The following is a 16,507-nucleotide window of genomic DNA, read 5'->3' on the forward strand; positions in this document are numbered from 1 at the left end:
TGGAAAAAAGATTGGGGGTGGGGGGGGGGTGTGGTGGGGGGGTAGGGAGGCACGGTGGGGACTCCAACAGTTACAAGAAACTAAATTCCACAAGCAACCTGAGTAAGCTTGGAACAGGACCTCAGCTGAGCCCAGCTGACACTGTTGCTTCCACTTTATGAGACAATAAGCAGAGAACCCAGTATGCCATGTCCAGATTTATGACCTAGAAAAACTGAGATAATAAAAGGGTGTTGTTTTAACTGCTAAGTTTGTGGTCATTTGTTTTGGAAACAATAGAAAACTATTACACAATCACACAAATATGCAAACAACATTGTTGTTTGTAATAGAATGTTAAAATGGAAATCTGTAGCAAACAAATCTACAATGATAGTTTGAGATTTCAATACTCCTCCATCAATAAAAGTCGAACAAGTAGATACAATAAAAAATAGAATATTTGAATAGCATAATCAACAATCTTAATTATACACTTCACCCAACCTTTCCAAGAGCACGTAAAATCAAAATAGGTATTATGGGTCATAAAACAAATCTAAATGCATTTAAAAAAAAAACCAAAGTCATGCAAAGTATTTTCTCTCAACCTCCTGGAATTAAATTAGAATAACAAAGACTCTGGAGAATTCCCCCCAAATATTTAGAAAATAAAAGAGTTTTAAAATAGAGTGTTAAGTTTATTTATTTAGAGAGAGAAAGAGAGGGCAAAAGAGAGGAGAGAGAATGAGTTGGGGAGAGGGAGAGAGAATCCCAAGTAGGGTTTGCACTGTTGGTGCAGAGCCCCAAATGCGGCTTGATCTCATGAACCGGGAGATCATGACCCGAGCCAAAATCAAGAGTTGGACAGTTAGCTGACTGAGCCACCAGGCGTCCCTAAAAGTAACACAGTCTAAATAATCCCACAGTTTAGAAGATAATTTTAAAAAGTTATGAAGTATTTTTAACTAAATAAAAATTAAAACCAAAATACCAAAATTTGTGCAATGCTAACACAGCAATCAGGGGCAAGTTTATAGAAATGTGTATTAGGAAAAAATGAAAGCTCTCAAATGCCCAAAGCTTCTACATAAAATTAGAAAAAAAAAAAACTTTAAAAAGGGCAAAAGAGAGTCAAATTAATGAGAAAAATAATAAAGATAAACGTATAAATGAGTGAAATACAAACAAAAATAGAGACAAATCAATGAAATGAAAACCTGGTTCCTTGAAGACACCAGTAAGTAATACATCTAGCCACACTGCAGAGGAAAGAAACAGTGAAGGCATAATTTCCCAATAATGACAGAAGTGAGATCACAGTTTCTAAATATAATTTTTAAGGAAATATTATACAGAATGTTATGCCAAGAAGTTAAAAACAAATTCTTAAAATACAAAAACTACCAAAATTCCATAAAGAGGAAACATATGACCCATATAACCCTCTATCTGTTTATGAAATGGACTTTAAAGCTGCAACTTTTTACTAGAAAACCTCAGTCCCAGGTGGCTGTATATTTGTGATTTCTTACACATACAGAAAAATTATACAAATTCTGCAGAAACTTCTAAAAATTAAAGAGAAAGATTACTTCAAAAGTCATTCTATGAAAAAGATAAATTATTCTATGAGGTCAGTATGATGCTGATGTCAAACTAAGAATGAGATACTATAAGAAAGAAGAATTATGGACCATATCTCTCAAACCAAGATGCAAAATTATAAATGAAAATTTAACAAATTGAATCCAACAATACACAAGAATAACACATCATGATCAACAGCATTTTAACAAAACCACATGATTTGTCTAATATTCAAAAAATCAATGCAATTCACATTAAAAATACTCCAGAAATAGGATTATTTCAGTAGATAAAAAACATCTGACAAAATCTAGCTAACTTTCTTAATAAAATCTCTAAGCAAACTAGGAATAGAAGAGGACTTGATAAAGGACATCTACAAAAACCTTCCAGCTAACGTATTTAATGATGAAAACAGAATGTGTTCCCACTAAGATCAATAACATGAAGAGGGTGTCCATTTTCATGATTTGTATCCGACATTGCAGTGGAGTCCTAGACAGTGGAATAAGGCAGTAAATAAATTAAATAAATAAATAAGTAAATAAATAAATAAATAAATAGTTTAGTAACATCAGCAAGATGCCAGACCAGGAGGTCCTAATGCTCATCTCCCCAAGACAAAAAAAAAAAAAAAAAAAAAAAAAAACAATGAATAAACTGATTGGAAATAGCTCTGGGAAAGCTCTGAACTGCAACAAAGCAGCAGAAAATGGATCACAAAAACTGAGGATGTTCACATTGAAAAGATAAGAAGAAATTCACATACATTCTCCCATCCCTTAGTCTGCAGTACCCTGGAGACCAGAGGGATCCCTTTGGAAAAATTTCACCCTATAGAGGACAGAAAAGGAAGAAGCTCTCCAACAATCCTCATAATTACCATAGACATCTACAGCTTCTGCTACCAAGAACCCTCATAGCATTCTCTAATGCTGAACCCAGCTGATGAAACTTCCTGGAGTCCATACCACTTTGTCTCCTCCCCAAGGCTATGGCTATTGCTCCACTGAGATCTGTCCCCAGAGGACTGAGTTGTGGTTGTACCCTTCTCTCTGAGATCAGGATGCCACAGGGTTTCACGATCCATGAGGCAGGAGCAGCTCTGTGGTGCACACTGTCCCCTGGTTCCCCCACCATGGAAGTCATGCTCCCACTGCTCAGTGCCCCGCCTTCTAGGACCTGAGTCACAATTGCAACTTCCCATTCCTGGGACTGTGTTGCCGCTGTGCCCTATCCCCAGGGCCCAGACCACTATTGCACTCTATTACACTTGGGTCCACACTTCTGTATCTCTCCACTCCACCCCATCTGCAGGCCTGAGTCACTGTGACAAGCTCCAGAGACCCAGATTCCTGTTCCATGGGTGATCATCACATGTACCTCAGATACTGGCACCACCACAACAATTACATGCCAACTAATTAGATAAATAAGCAAATTTCTAGAAACATGACTTACCAAGACTGGATTAAGAAATAGAAAATTTGATCAATAATGAGGAAGGAGATTTAATCAATAAACCTCCCAGTAAACAAAAGCCAAGGACCAGATGGCTTCACAGATGAACTCTACCAAACTTGTAAAGAACAATTAAGGCCAATCATTCTCAAACTCTTCTAAAATACTAAAGAGGAAAGAACATTTCTAAACCTATATTGCAAGGCCAGCATTGCTCTGATACCACAGTCAGACAAGGACACTTCTTCAAGGAAAGAAAATTACCTGCCACTATTTCTGATGACCCAGAGGCAAAAATCCTCAAAAATACTAGCACACTGAATTCAACAGCACATTAAAAGGATCACACACTACAATCAAGTAGGATTTATCCCTGGAATACAAGGATGGTTTAATGTCTACAAATCAATAAATGGAATACATCACACTAACAGAATGAAGGATCCAAATTATATGGTCTCAAAAGGTGGCAGAAAAGCACTCAATAAAATACAACATCTTTCCATGAGACTCAACAAATTAGGTATAGAAGGAGTGCACTTCAACATAATACAAGTGACATATAAGCTCACAGTTAAAATCATACCAACAGCAAAAGCTGGAAGATTTTTCAGGAATAAGACAAGGATGACCACTCTTGCCACTTCTAGTCAACATAGTACTTGTAGTTTTAGCCAGAGCAATTAGTCAAGAAAAATAAATAAAAGGTATCCAAATGAGAAAGAAGTAAAATTGTCTACCTGCAATGACATGTGCTTACATACAGAAAACATTAAAGAGTACAAAAAAAAATGTATCAGAATAAGTTCAGAAAAGTCACAGGATACAAAATCAACATATAAATATTAATTATGTTTCTATACACTAACAACAAACTATTTGAAAGAGAAATTAAAGCATTCTCATTTATAGTAACATAAAAAACTAAGGAATAGGAGCTCCTGGCTGACTCAGTGGGTTCAGCATCTGATTCTTGACTTCAGCTCAGGTCTTGATCTCATGGTTTGTGAGATCGAGTCCTGCATCAGGCTCCATGCTCATAGTAGAGCCTGCTTGGGAGTCTCTCTCTGCTCCTCCCCCATGCGCTCGTGTGCGCTCTCTCTCTCTCTCTCTCTCTCTCTCTCTCTCAAAATAAACAAACTTAGGAAACCTAAGGAAGGAATTTAACCAAGTAGCTGAGAGGCTAGTAAACTGAAAACTAGAAGAGCTCAATGAAAGCAATCAAACGGGATGCCAATAAGTAGAAGAACTAGAAGAACTGGATTGGAAGAATGTAAAATGTCCATAGTACACAAAGTGACCTACAAATGCACTGAAATCCCTGTCACAATTCCAATGACATTTTTCACAGAAACAGAACAAAATTCTAAAACTGTAATAAGTATAAAAGACCCTGAATAGCCAAACGAATCTTGAGAAGGAAGAACAAAGCTAGAGCTATCACATTTCTTGTTACAAAATAGATTATAAAGCTAGTAATGAAAACAGAATGGTACTGACATAAAAAGACACATAGACTGGGGCGCGTGGGTAGCTCAGTTGGTTAAGCATCCCACTCTTGATTTTGGCTCAAGTCATGATCTCAGGTTTGTGAGTTTGAGCCCCATATTGGGTTCTGACAGCATGGAGCCTGCTTGGGATTTTCACTCTACCCCTCTCTCTGCCCCTCCCCAACTTGTTCATTCTCTGTCTCTCTCAAAATTAAACTTAATTTTTTTTAAATCTGGAAAAAAAGACACAGACTAACAGAACAAAGAGCCAAAAGTAAACCTGCACATTTACAGTCCACTATATTTGACATAGGTGCCAACAACACATAATGGAGAAAAAGTAATCTATTTAATAAATGGTGCTGGGGAAACTGGATATTCTCAAGCAAAAGAATGTAACAATCTTCTTTACACCACTGACAAAAATTACCTGAAAATGGATTAACCACCTCAATACAAGACCTGAAACTGAAAAGCTCCTACAAGAAAACAGAAAAAACTCCCGGACACTGGTCTTGGAAAGAATATTTTGGATAAGACACCAAAAGCACAAGCAACAAGAGCAAAGATAAACAAGTGGGACTACATTAAACTAAAAAGCTTTTGCACAACACAGGAAATAATCAACAAAATTAAAAAATAATTTATTGAATGGGAGAAAATATAAACCATGTAACTGATGGGTATTTAATTTCTAAGATATAGAAGAAACTCAATAGCAACAAAACAAACAATGCAATTTAAAAAAAAAACAGGCAGAGAAACTGAATAGATGGTTTTCCAATATGACACACAAATAGCCAACAGGTACATGAAAAGATGTTCAATATCACTAATCATCAGAGAAATACAAAGGAAAATCACAAGGAAGTTCCACCTCATACTTATAAAAAGGAAGTAACAAATGTTGTCAAGGGTGAGAAAAGTGAACCCTTATACATTATTGGCAGAAATGTAAGTTGATACAACCTCTAAGGAAAATAGCATGAAGGTTCCTTGAAATATTAAAAATAGAATGACTATATGATCCAGCAATCCCTCTTCTGGATATATATATACCCAAAGGAAACAAAAATCAGTGTCTCAAAGAGATGTCTGCACCACCATATTCATTGCAGCATTATTCACAATAGTCAAGCTGTGGAAACCTAAGTATTAACTGATAAATGAATGGCGAAAGAAAACTGTGTATATATATACATATGTATATGTATATATATACACACACACATATATAATATATACACACACATATACACACACTGTATATATATACACATATATATTAATAATATACATTATATGGAGATGCTGACTATACAATTTCTAAACACATATTGCATATATACACATATATACATGTATATATGCAATCCTATCTAAATCCATAGATAGATGATGCAATAGTTTTCTGGCTTAAAGAAGGAAATCCTGTCATTTGCAACAATACTGATAAACCTGGAAGGTGATAAAGTAAAATAAACCAGACCCAGAAGGACAAATAATGCCTGATTCTCACATGTACAATCTCAAATTTGAACTCATAGAAGCAGAGAATAGAATGGCAGTTTCCAGGGACTGCAGTGAGAGAAATACAGAGGTCAAAGGATACAAAGTTTCAGTTAAGCAGGATGCAGAAGTTCTGGAGATCTAATGCACAGCATAATGACTATAGTTAGTAACAACTGTATTGTATACTTGAAACTTGCTAAGAATGGATCTTAAGTGTTCTCACTATACTATGTGAAGTGATGGGTATGCTCATTAGCTTGCCTGTGGTAATTATTTCATAATGCATGTGTGTGTCAAAACATCATATCATAAACCTTAAATACATAGAATTCTTATTTGTCAATTATACCTCAATAAGGTGGGAGGGGGAAAAAAGTACAATGAACTGAATGCCAACAAAATGGGTAATCTGGATGAAATAGAGAAATTGTACAGACACCCAACCTACTAAAACTGAAAAATGAAGAAACAAAATATGAACAGACCTATAACTAGTAAAAAGATTTAGTCAGCAATCAAAACCTTCCCCCACAACAAAAGTCTGGGACCAGAAGGCTTCACTGGTGAATTCTATTAAATCTTTAAAGAAGAATTAACACCAATATTCCTTAAACTCTCACAAAATCTGAAAAGAAAGAAATATTGTTGAAGTTACTCTGAGGCCAGCATTACCCTGATATCAAAGTCAAAGACACTATAGGAAAACTAAAGACCAATATTCCTATCAATATTGGTGCAAAAAAAACCCTCAATAAAATGCAGTATGATACATGCTGGATAGCAAGTCTGTGCAAGTACACCCTGAATGTTCCTTTTAATCACTATTTTGATAATGTAGGGATCCTATCCTCCCTTTATATTCCCATCAGGTAGAATACGTAGAAGGATTTGTCCTTCACCTTTCAAGGTCAGAGGTTCTTGGTGTGGCCAATGCAGAGTGTCTCCTTTGTAATGAAGAATGTCTAGACGGCAGACCTTGCTCTTGGAATGCTGGTCATGCAAGAAGGAGACAGGCTACAGATAGTTACTCGGCTAAATTGCTATGCCATAAAAGCTTGCTGCATGTAGATCTCAGCAACAGATGCTTTGTCCAGTCAGCAACCTCTAAACTTCTCGTATGTAAGTTCCCCCAGTAAACCTATGTCTCAATCACCAACTCCAGGTCTCTTCTTCAGACTCTCTGAACAGACTATCAGCCTGCCTTAGCTTACAGTCTGCTGGGCTGTGGCTACACAAACAGTAGCAACCTGAATTCAATACCATGTTAAAAGAACTGTACACACTGACAAAGTGAGATTTATTCCTGTAATGCAAAGATGGTTCAACATACAAAAAAAAAATCGATCAACACCACATTAGTAATAGAAGAGGGGGAGAACCACATAATCATCAAGGCAAAAAAAAATAATTTGACAAAATTCAACACCCTTTCATGATCAAAACACTCAAACTAGGAATAGAAGGAAATTACCTCATCTTAATAAAGGTTGTTTAAGAAAAATCCACAGCTAACACTAATATATTTGAAAGTAAAAGACTGAAAATTTTTCCTCTACTATCAGGAACAAGGCAAGAACAACTGATTTTGCCACTTGCATTTAACATAGTACTCAAAGTTGTAGCCAAAGCAATTAGGTAAGAAAAAAAAAAAAAGGCTTTTAAGGGAAAAAATAAAATTATCTCTTTTCTCAAAGACATGATCTTATGTTCAGAAACCTAAATATTACACACACACGGAAAAGTCTGTTAGAATAAACAAATTCAGCTGAGCTGCAGGATACAAAAAAAATTAGTTACATTTCTACAAAAGAACAATGAAAAGAGGAAATGAAGAATTCCATTTATAATAGCATTAAAAAGAATAAAATGCTTTCTAAGTAAACTTAACCAAGGAGGCAAAATGTTGCTGAGAGAAATTAAAGGCACAAGTAAATGGAAAGACATCCTGTGTACACGGACTGGAAGACTTAATTGTTAAGATGCCAATACTACCCAAAGCAATCTATAGATTCAATGTGACCCTTCTTAAAATTCCAATGACATTTTTTTTGCAGAAACGGGAAAATTTATTCTAAAATGTATAATGAATCGCAAGGAACTCTCAAATACCCAAAACAATAAAAAAGAACAAAGTTGGAATTTTCACACTTTGGTTTCAAAATTTACTACACATCTATAGTAATCAAAACAGTATGGCAGTGGCATAAAGAGACAGATAGGCCAAAGGAGTAAAATATTCCAGAAATTCTTGCATTTAAGATCAAATGATTTTTACAAGTATGCCTAGACCATTCAGTGGAGAAAAGACCTCCTTTTCAACATATAATGCTGGGAGAACTGGATATCCACATGCAAAAGAATGAAGTTGGATCCTTAACTAGCACCATACACAGATTAGCTCAAAATGGATCAAATTTCCATATATAAGAGCTAAAATTATAAAATTCTAAGAATAAAACATAAAGAGAAAGTCCATTTCTTGGATATGACACAAAAACCAGCAAAAGAAAAAAATGGGCAAACTGGACTCTATAAAAATTAGAAAGTTGTGTAGTAAGGACTATCAACAGGTAGAAATGGCAACAGAATGGGAGAAAATATTTGTAAATAGTTCCATGAATAAATAAAAGGCAAAGAAAACCCAACAACTTAATTAGAAAACCCACGGACTTAGACATTTCTCCAAAGATATACAAATTACATATAAACATATAAAAAGATGCTTAACAACAATAGTTATTAAAGAGATCAATATCAAACCACAGTAACACTTCGGTTCTAAAAATGTATTGATTACATTAATCATGTGTGATAAGATACTTAGACATGCAAAGTCATGAAAAACTTTACACTCAATGATTTCTAGAAACAGGAATCATGGCACGTCATTCAGAACCATATGACAAAGAATGGATGTAAGACAAAGGAATAACGGAGAGAACATGGCCCAGAGTTTTTACTGGGTTTTTCCTGGGGAGGAATGGGTAAGGCAGTGTAGGTATACCAAATTTGGGATTGGATGGTTTGAATTATTTCAACAGGCTCTAGACTATAGACATGGTCCCTAGTTATCCAGTATCTGGCCCTCAGGTGATTTATAGCAGAAAGAATATTGGCTTACTGTGTGAGAGTTTGATTAAGAAGGTTAGAGATGTAGGCTTTGGATTGGTTGGTTTGTATATAAAAAGTGCTCTCACAGGGGAGTCACTGCTATCTCTAGAAACTGTGTAGCCCTAGGAGGGCAGTATCTGTAGGATCAAATGCCAAATACCAATTGGTTGGGATCCAAAAGATGAGACACTTATGCACTTCTTGTGGGAATATTAGAACAGTACAGCTCAGCTATTGTGAGTAGTATAGCAGTTCCTCAATAAACCAAACATATATATGGAATATATATGGTTCATAAATTCCACTTCTGAACACACACAAAGAATTGATAGCAGAAACTCAAACATATTTACATACCCATGTTCAAAGCAGCATTATTCACAATAGCCAAAAGATGGAAATGACCTAAATGTCAATTGATGGATGGACGGATGGATGGATAAACACACACAGTATATACATACAATGGATTATTCAGCCTTAAAAAGGAATAAAGTTCTCATACATGCTGCAACACAGATGACCTTGAAGACATCATCTGGAGAGAAATAAACCAGACACAAAAGTATTAATATTGGTAGGATTCCACTTAGATGAATACTTAGAATAGTCAAATTCATAGAGACAGAAAGTAGAATGGTAGTTGCCAGGGGCCGGAGAAAGAGGAAAATGAGAGTTAACGGGTACAGAGTTTCACTGTGGTATATAAAAAAAAAAAGTTCTGAAGATAATGGCGATGTGTGGACAACAATGTTAATGTACTTAATGTGACAAAACTGTACACTTAAAAAAGGTTATAATACTAAATGTTATTTATTTTGGAAAAATGTATAACTTAAAATGAGGCAGTTTGTTTCCATAAGTTGTGCTCTTCGCCATTTTGTTGTAAGAAGGATATGCTTTAACCAATATATACATGTATGAATATACAGATACATGGATCTGTAAAACACCATTAACTTAGAGCAAGAGCATTGAGGTATGATTGTCTTAAACTTTGTTTTATGAAATGTCATAAGAACCAAGAAAAAATACTGCATGTGTATATGTATATAGGAAAAAATTATAATCCATCATTCCATTTTTCTCAATTGAAATAGAAACTCTGTTCCTTAGTCTACCTTAGTCTATCATCTCTACTCAATTATATTATTCTTCCCTTTCTTCCTTTTCCATTTTCCACATGATCTATAGTTTAGCCTCTGCTGTGAGCATGCCAAGCAGAAAAAGGGAGATGTCAACATTTCCATGGACCAAAAGGTTTTTAAATCTCCAATAACTACACTAACCATTTCTGTTGCAAAGACACCCACAGAGGAAAAATAGAGGAGCAGAGAAGTATCATTCCATAGCGAGGGCATGACTTTCAGAAATTACTAACACAAAAGGAAAAGAATATGACTTATAGAAAAAACTAGCCTGCAAACAGAACTCTGATATCTCTATAATGTCATTTTGACCAAGGATCTTAATCTTATGAGGAAAAGGTGATTTTTCTCCTCATGATTTTGGTATTAGGCAAGTGCTTTAGTTGAAATAAACAAAATCCACATGTATAGATTAATCAGAAAAGGATTAAAGTATATTAGTAGCATTAGAGTTAGCACTTAACAAAAGGAACAGACAAGGATGAGCCTCCAGAAAAAAGTACAACCCATGCTGCATAATAGGCTAAATTACAAAAAAAAAAAAAAAAATCAACACCACTGTCACATCACACAGTGAAAGGAACCTGGCTTCTCTGCAACTGTTCTTCTAGACCACATGCACTAATGTCACTTATGATAGCTTTTTTTTTTAATTATGCCAGCTTACTTAGGTTACAGCCCCCAGTTTAAATACTAGTGTAGATGTTGCTACACTGTAGGTGTTACAGCCCCCAGTTTAAATACTAGTGTAGGTGTTGCTATGAAGGGATATGGGAGATGTAATTAAAGTCCCTAATCAGTGGACTTTGAATAAGAGGAATTCTCCTGGATAAAGCCTTGAGTAGGCTTTACTGAATCCGTTAGAAACCTAAAAAACAGGGATGAGGCTTTCCCCCCAAAAAAAGTGACAAATTCTCCCTGTTGACAACAGTTTTGGTCCATGTCCATGGAGTTCCTTCCTGCCAATCCCACAGATTTCAAACTTATTCAACTCACACTACTCCATAAGTCAATTCTTTGTAACCAATCTCTAGGTAGCCATATATAGAATCCTGACTGCCATGCCACTCTATAACAAGAATCTGACTTTGAAACCATTACCATCTCCCAAATCCAGATGCTGCCCATAAGCAAATTCTAATCCTACTCATTACAATTTCCTCCTATTCCCAAACCAATGTCTCCCACATGTATATGTAAGTCAAAACCTATATGCTAGCTCTAAGAGAAGCTGGGAGCTCAGTTCTGATTTCTACTTTGGAAAGATAGGACTCCTCACAAAAAAATGTTCCCAAACACAGAAAGGCTATTCAAAAGATAGAAAGCAATCATGAATATAATTACTGCTCCCAAAATTTCTGGGTTCTCAAAACTTCTCAGAGAAAGAATTCACTCTTTGACTTATTAATCCCAATCAGTGATTGAGTAACACACTCAGCTTTACAATAACAGATTATAATGGCTTTTGTTAACACATGTATTTATTAATATAGAAAAATAGCCATCACAAGTTTGGGTGTCAATCAGAATGATCTAGATTATTCAGCGGTAACAAATAACCTCCTGATATCGGTGACTTAACACAACAAACATTAATTTTTTTGTTCATGATACAGCCCTATGTGGATAGGAAGAGGGGCTTTTTCAGTGTAGTCACTCAGGAACCCAAGATGATGGACACTTTTCCTTGAAACATATTCCATAACTGCCAACTCAGGAAAAGGAAACTTGGCATAATGTGCATTCTACCTTAAAACTTCTGCAAGAGGTGATACAGGTTACTTCTGCTCATATTTTGTCAGACAAATGTAGGCCATACTAAATTCTAAATGTTTTGGCAAGTGTAATCAACCATATTTTTTTAAAGAAGTGGAATATTCATTAACCTTCTAAACTATTCAAGTTTTAAACACCTGTAAAAGAAGAGAGGTGATAATAAAATTATGATGTAGAGCCTCTCCATATGAGCTAAATAGAGAATTCTGGGGGCAATGAGAGGATTTCTAGGAAGAGAAAAAAAAGATTAAGAAGTCAAAAGCATCTATCTGTGCTCCCTTCTTAAGGTAGAACACAAGTCCTCATGGTGGTATGTAGGAAAAGGAATCCACTGAATATATCAACTCCTACAGAGTTATAGTGGAACCTGAAAACATCAGGAAAATAATAAATGAACACAATTCATTGCTGTATCCTTAAGGGGAGAGCACTTCTCTAAAAGACTCTATGGTGTCTTATCAAATATGTAGGAAAAAAAATAGCACTTGCACAGAGTAAGTCTGAAGATCTTCTGTTTCCTCATGGCCTTCATAAGGCATCTAGAAAACCCAGAAATTCCCCTGTACCTTAGTGAAGAGGGAACAGATGTGTGGCAAAGACTTGATTTTATCATAAAGAAGCCATACTGTGTCCTAGCCTCAGCAATCAGACAACAAAAAGAAATAAAAGAAACACAAATTGGTAAGGGAGAAGTCAAACTTTCACTCTTCACAGAAGACATGATACTCTACATGGAAAAAAATCAAAAGACTCCACCAAAAAAACAAGAACACATGAATTCAGCAAAATCTCAGAATATAAAACCAACAGAGACATCAGTTGCATTTCTATACACCAATAAGGAAGCAGAAGAAAGAAATCAAGGAAATCAGTTTAATTTACAACTGTACCATAAGATACCCAGGAATAAGCCTAACCAAAGAGGTAAAAGATATGTACGCTGGAAACTACAGAAAGCCTATGAAAGAAATTAAAGAAGATACAAAGAGATGGGAAAACATTCTATGCTCATGGAATATTGTTAAAATGTCTACACTACCAACAGCAATCTACACATTCAATGCAACCCTATCAAAATAACACCAGCATTCTTCAGAGCTAGAAAAAAAAAACAATTCTAAGATTTATATGGAACCACAAAACACCCCAAATAGCCAAAGTAATGTTGGAGAAGAAAACCAGGGGCACCTGGGTGGCTCAGCTGGTTAAGTGTTCGACTCAATTTCAGTTCAGGTCATGGTCTCATAGTTCATGAGATGGAGCCCCACATCAAGCACTACACTGATAGCACAGAGCCTGCTTGGGCTTTTCTCTCTCCACTCTCTCTGCCCCTCCCCTACTCTTTCTCTCCCCCAAAAATAAATAAACTTTCAAAAACAAAAAGGAAAGAAAAAGAAAACCAATGCTGAAGGCATCACAATTCTGGACTTCAAGTTGTATTACAAAACTGTAATCAAGACAGTATGGTACCGGCACAAAAAGAGACACATAGATCAATGGAACAGAATTGAGAACACAGAAATGGACCCACAAATATATGGCCAACTATTCTTTGACAAAGCAAGAAAGAATATCCAATGGAAAAAAGAGATCATGTTCAGCAAATGGTGTTGGGAAAACTAGACAGCAACATGGCGAAGAATGAAACTGGATCACTTTCTTACACCATACACAGAAATAAATTTAAAGGCCCCCTGGGCGGCTTAGTTACTTAAGCATCCGACTCTTGATTTTGGCTCAGATCATGATCCCAAAGTCACGGGATCAACCATGGCTCAGCATGGATCCTACTTGAGGCCTACTTGAGATCCTCTCGCTCTCCTTCTCTGCACCTCCCCTGCTCACTCTCTCACTCTCTCCCTCAAAATAAGTAAGACATTAAAAAAAGAAATAAGTTCAAATTGGATGAAAGATTTAAATGTAAGACAGGAAATCATCAAAATCCTGGAGGAGAACACAGGCAACAACCTCTTTGACCTCAGCCACAGCAACCTCTTTACTAGACATGTCTCCAGAGGCAATGAAAACAAAAGCAAACAGGAACCACTGGAACCTCACCAAGATAAAAACAAAACAAAACAAAACAAAACATCCCTTTGGAATGGGAGAATATTTGCAAACAACATATCAGACAAAGGGTTAGTATCCAAAATCCATAAAGAACTTATCAAACTCAACACTCCCAAAAGAGGCAATTGGGGCACCTGGGTGGCTCAGTCGGTTAAGCGTCCGACTTCGGCTCAGGTCACGATGTCACAGTTCGTAGGTTCAAGCCCTGCGTCGGGCTGTGTGCTGACAGCTCAGAGCCTGGGGCCTGCTTCAGATTCTGTGTCTCCCTCTCTCTCTGACCCTCCCCCATTCATGCTCCATCTCTCTGTCTCAAAAATAAATAAACATAAAAAAAAAAAAAAAAAACAATCCAATGAAGAAACAGGCAGGACATGAATAGACACTTTTCCAAAGATGACATCCAGATGGCTGAGAGACACATGAAAAGGTGCGTAATATCACTCATCATCAGGAAAATACAAATCAAAACCACAATGAGATACCACCTCACACTGGTCAGCATGACTAAAATTAACAACTCAGGCAACAACAGATGTTGATGAGGATATGGAGACAGGGGAACCCTTTTGCACTGTTAGAGGAAATGCAATCTGATGCAGCCACTCTGGAAAGCAGTTTGGAGGTTCCTCAAAAAATTAAAAATAGAACTACCTATGACCCAGGATTGCACTACTGGGTATCCAAAGGATACAAAAATGCTGATTTAAAGGGGAACGTGCACCCCAATATTCATATCACTATCAACAATAGCCAAATTATGGAAAGAACCCAAATGTCCACTGACTGATGAATGGTTAAAGATGTGGTGTATACATGCAGACACACACACACACACACACACACACACACATTGGAATATTACTTGGTGATCAAAAAGAATGAATTCATGCCATTTGCAATATGAATGGAACTGGAGTGTAGTATACTAAGTGAAATAAGTCAGTCATAAAAAGACAAAAATCATATGATTTCACTCATGTGGAATTTAAGAAACAAAACGATGAACATAGGGGAAGGGAAGGAAAAATAGGATAAAAACAGAGAGGGAGGCAAACCAGAAGAGACTCTTAAATACAAATAACAAACTGAGGGGTGCTGGAGAGGAGAGGGGTGGGGGAATGGGCTAAATAGTTGATGGGCATTAAGGAGGGCATTTGTTGGGATGAGCACTGAGTGTTTTATGCAAGTGATGAATCACTGGGTTCTACTCCTGAAACCAGTACTACACTAGGTTAACTAACTTGAATTTAAGTAAATTAAAAAAATAAAAAGTGAAAAAGCAAATGAATTTTTTAAAAGGCCATACTGAACACTACAACAGAGGCAAAAAGTTGGACCCAGTTAGCAGTGGATAGCTGAAAAACAATTCAGAAGGCAAGGCAGGACCTGTCACACCTCAGCAGGTACCAGTCCAGTAACCAAAAAAGATAAGTCAGTCATGACAAAAACCACTTATTTGAGGATAATTGTCTCCAAGTGTTCTGCCAATACTCCACAAAACTCTTCCGTTGATGCACATTTGAGAAGAATGGGCAACAAAAGAGTTTATATCATGCAACACTGAGGGTTTAAATCAGAAGTAACAGAGTTAGCAACTTGCAGGGTGAGGTCCCAAGAGGAATATTACAAATTAGGTTATAGAAATTAATAAGGTTTATTTTATTTATATAACTCAGTGTAACTTTGTTTAAATGTACAATCCAATAACGAACACCTTCAAGTAGTGGATTTGAGTCTATTTTCACAAAAGAGTTGACCATTTATCAAAGTTAAGAAGTAGTATTCAAGACAGGAATATCCTTCGGGTATTCTTTAGAAACTGTACTCTAACAACTTTACAGATAAAATGATTCTAGAAATTTCTCAATTAAAATCATTTGTTTTCAAACAAGTGTTGGTGAGGATGTGGAGAAAAAGGAAACTTTATGCACCTTTGGTGGGAATGCAAAATGGTACAGCCACAGTGGAAAACAGTACGGAGGTTCCTTAAAAATTAAAAATAGAATTACCATATGGTCCAGTAATTCCACTATTGGGTATTTACCCAAAGAACAGGAAAACACTAATTTGAAAAGATACATGCACCCCTATTTTTATTGCAGCATTATTTGCAATAAATTACACAAACAGCACAAGTGCCCATCAATAGATGAATGGATAAAGATGTGGTATATACTCACAATGAAATATTACGGTCATAAAAAAGAATGAAATCTTGCCGTCTGCAACAACATGGATGGATCTGGAGAGCATAATGCTAAGTGGAATAAGTCAGAGAAAGACAAATACCAAAGGATTTCACTCATATGTGGAACTTAAGAAACACAGAAAATGATCGAAGAAAAGAAAAGTCAAAAAACAGCTCTTAAC

This window comes from Leopardus geoffroyi, chromosome A3 (assembly GCF_018350155.1).
Source record: "Leopardus geoffroyi isolate Oge1 chromosome A3, O.geoffroyi_Oge1_pat1.0, whole genome shotgun sequence".
NCBI lineage: Eukaryota > Metazoa > Chordata > Mammalia > Carnivora > Felidae > Leopardus > Leopardus geoffroyi.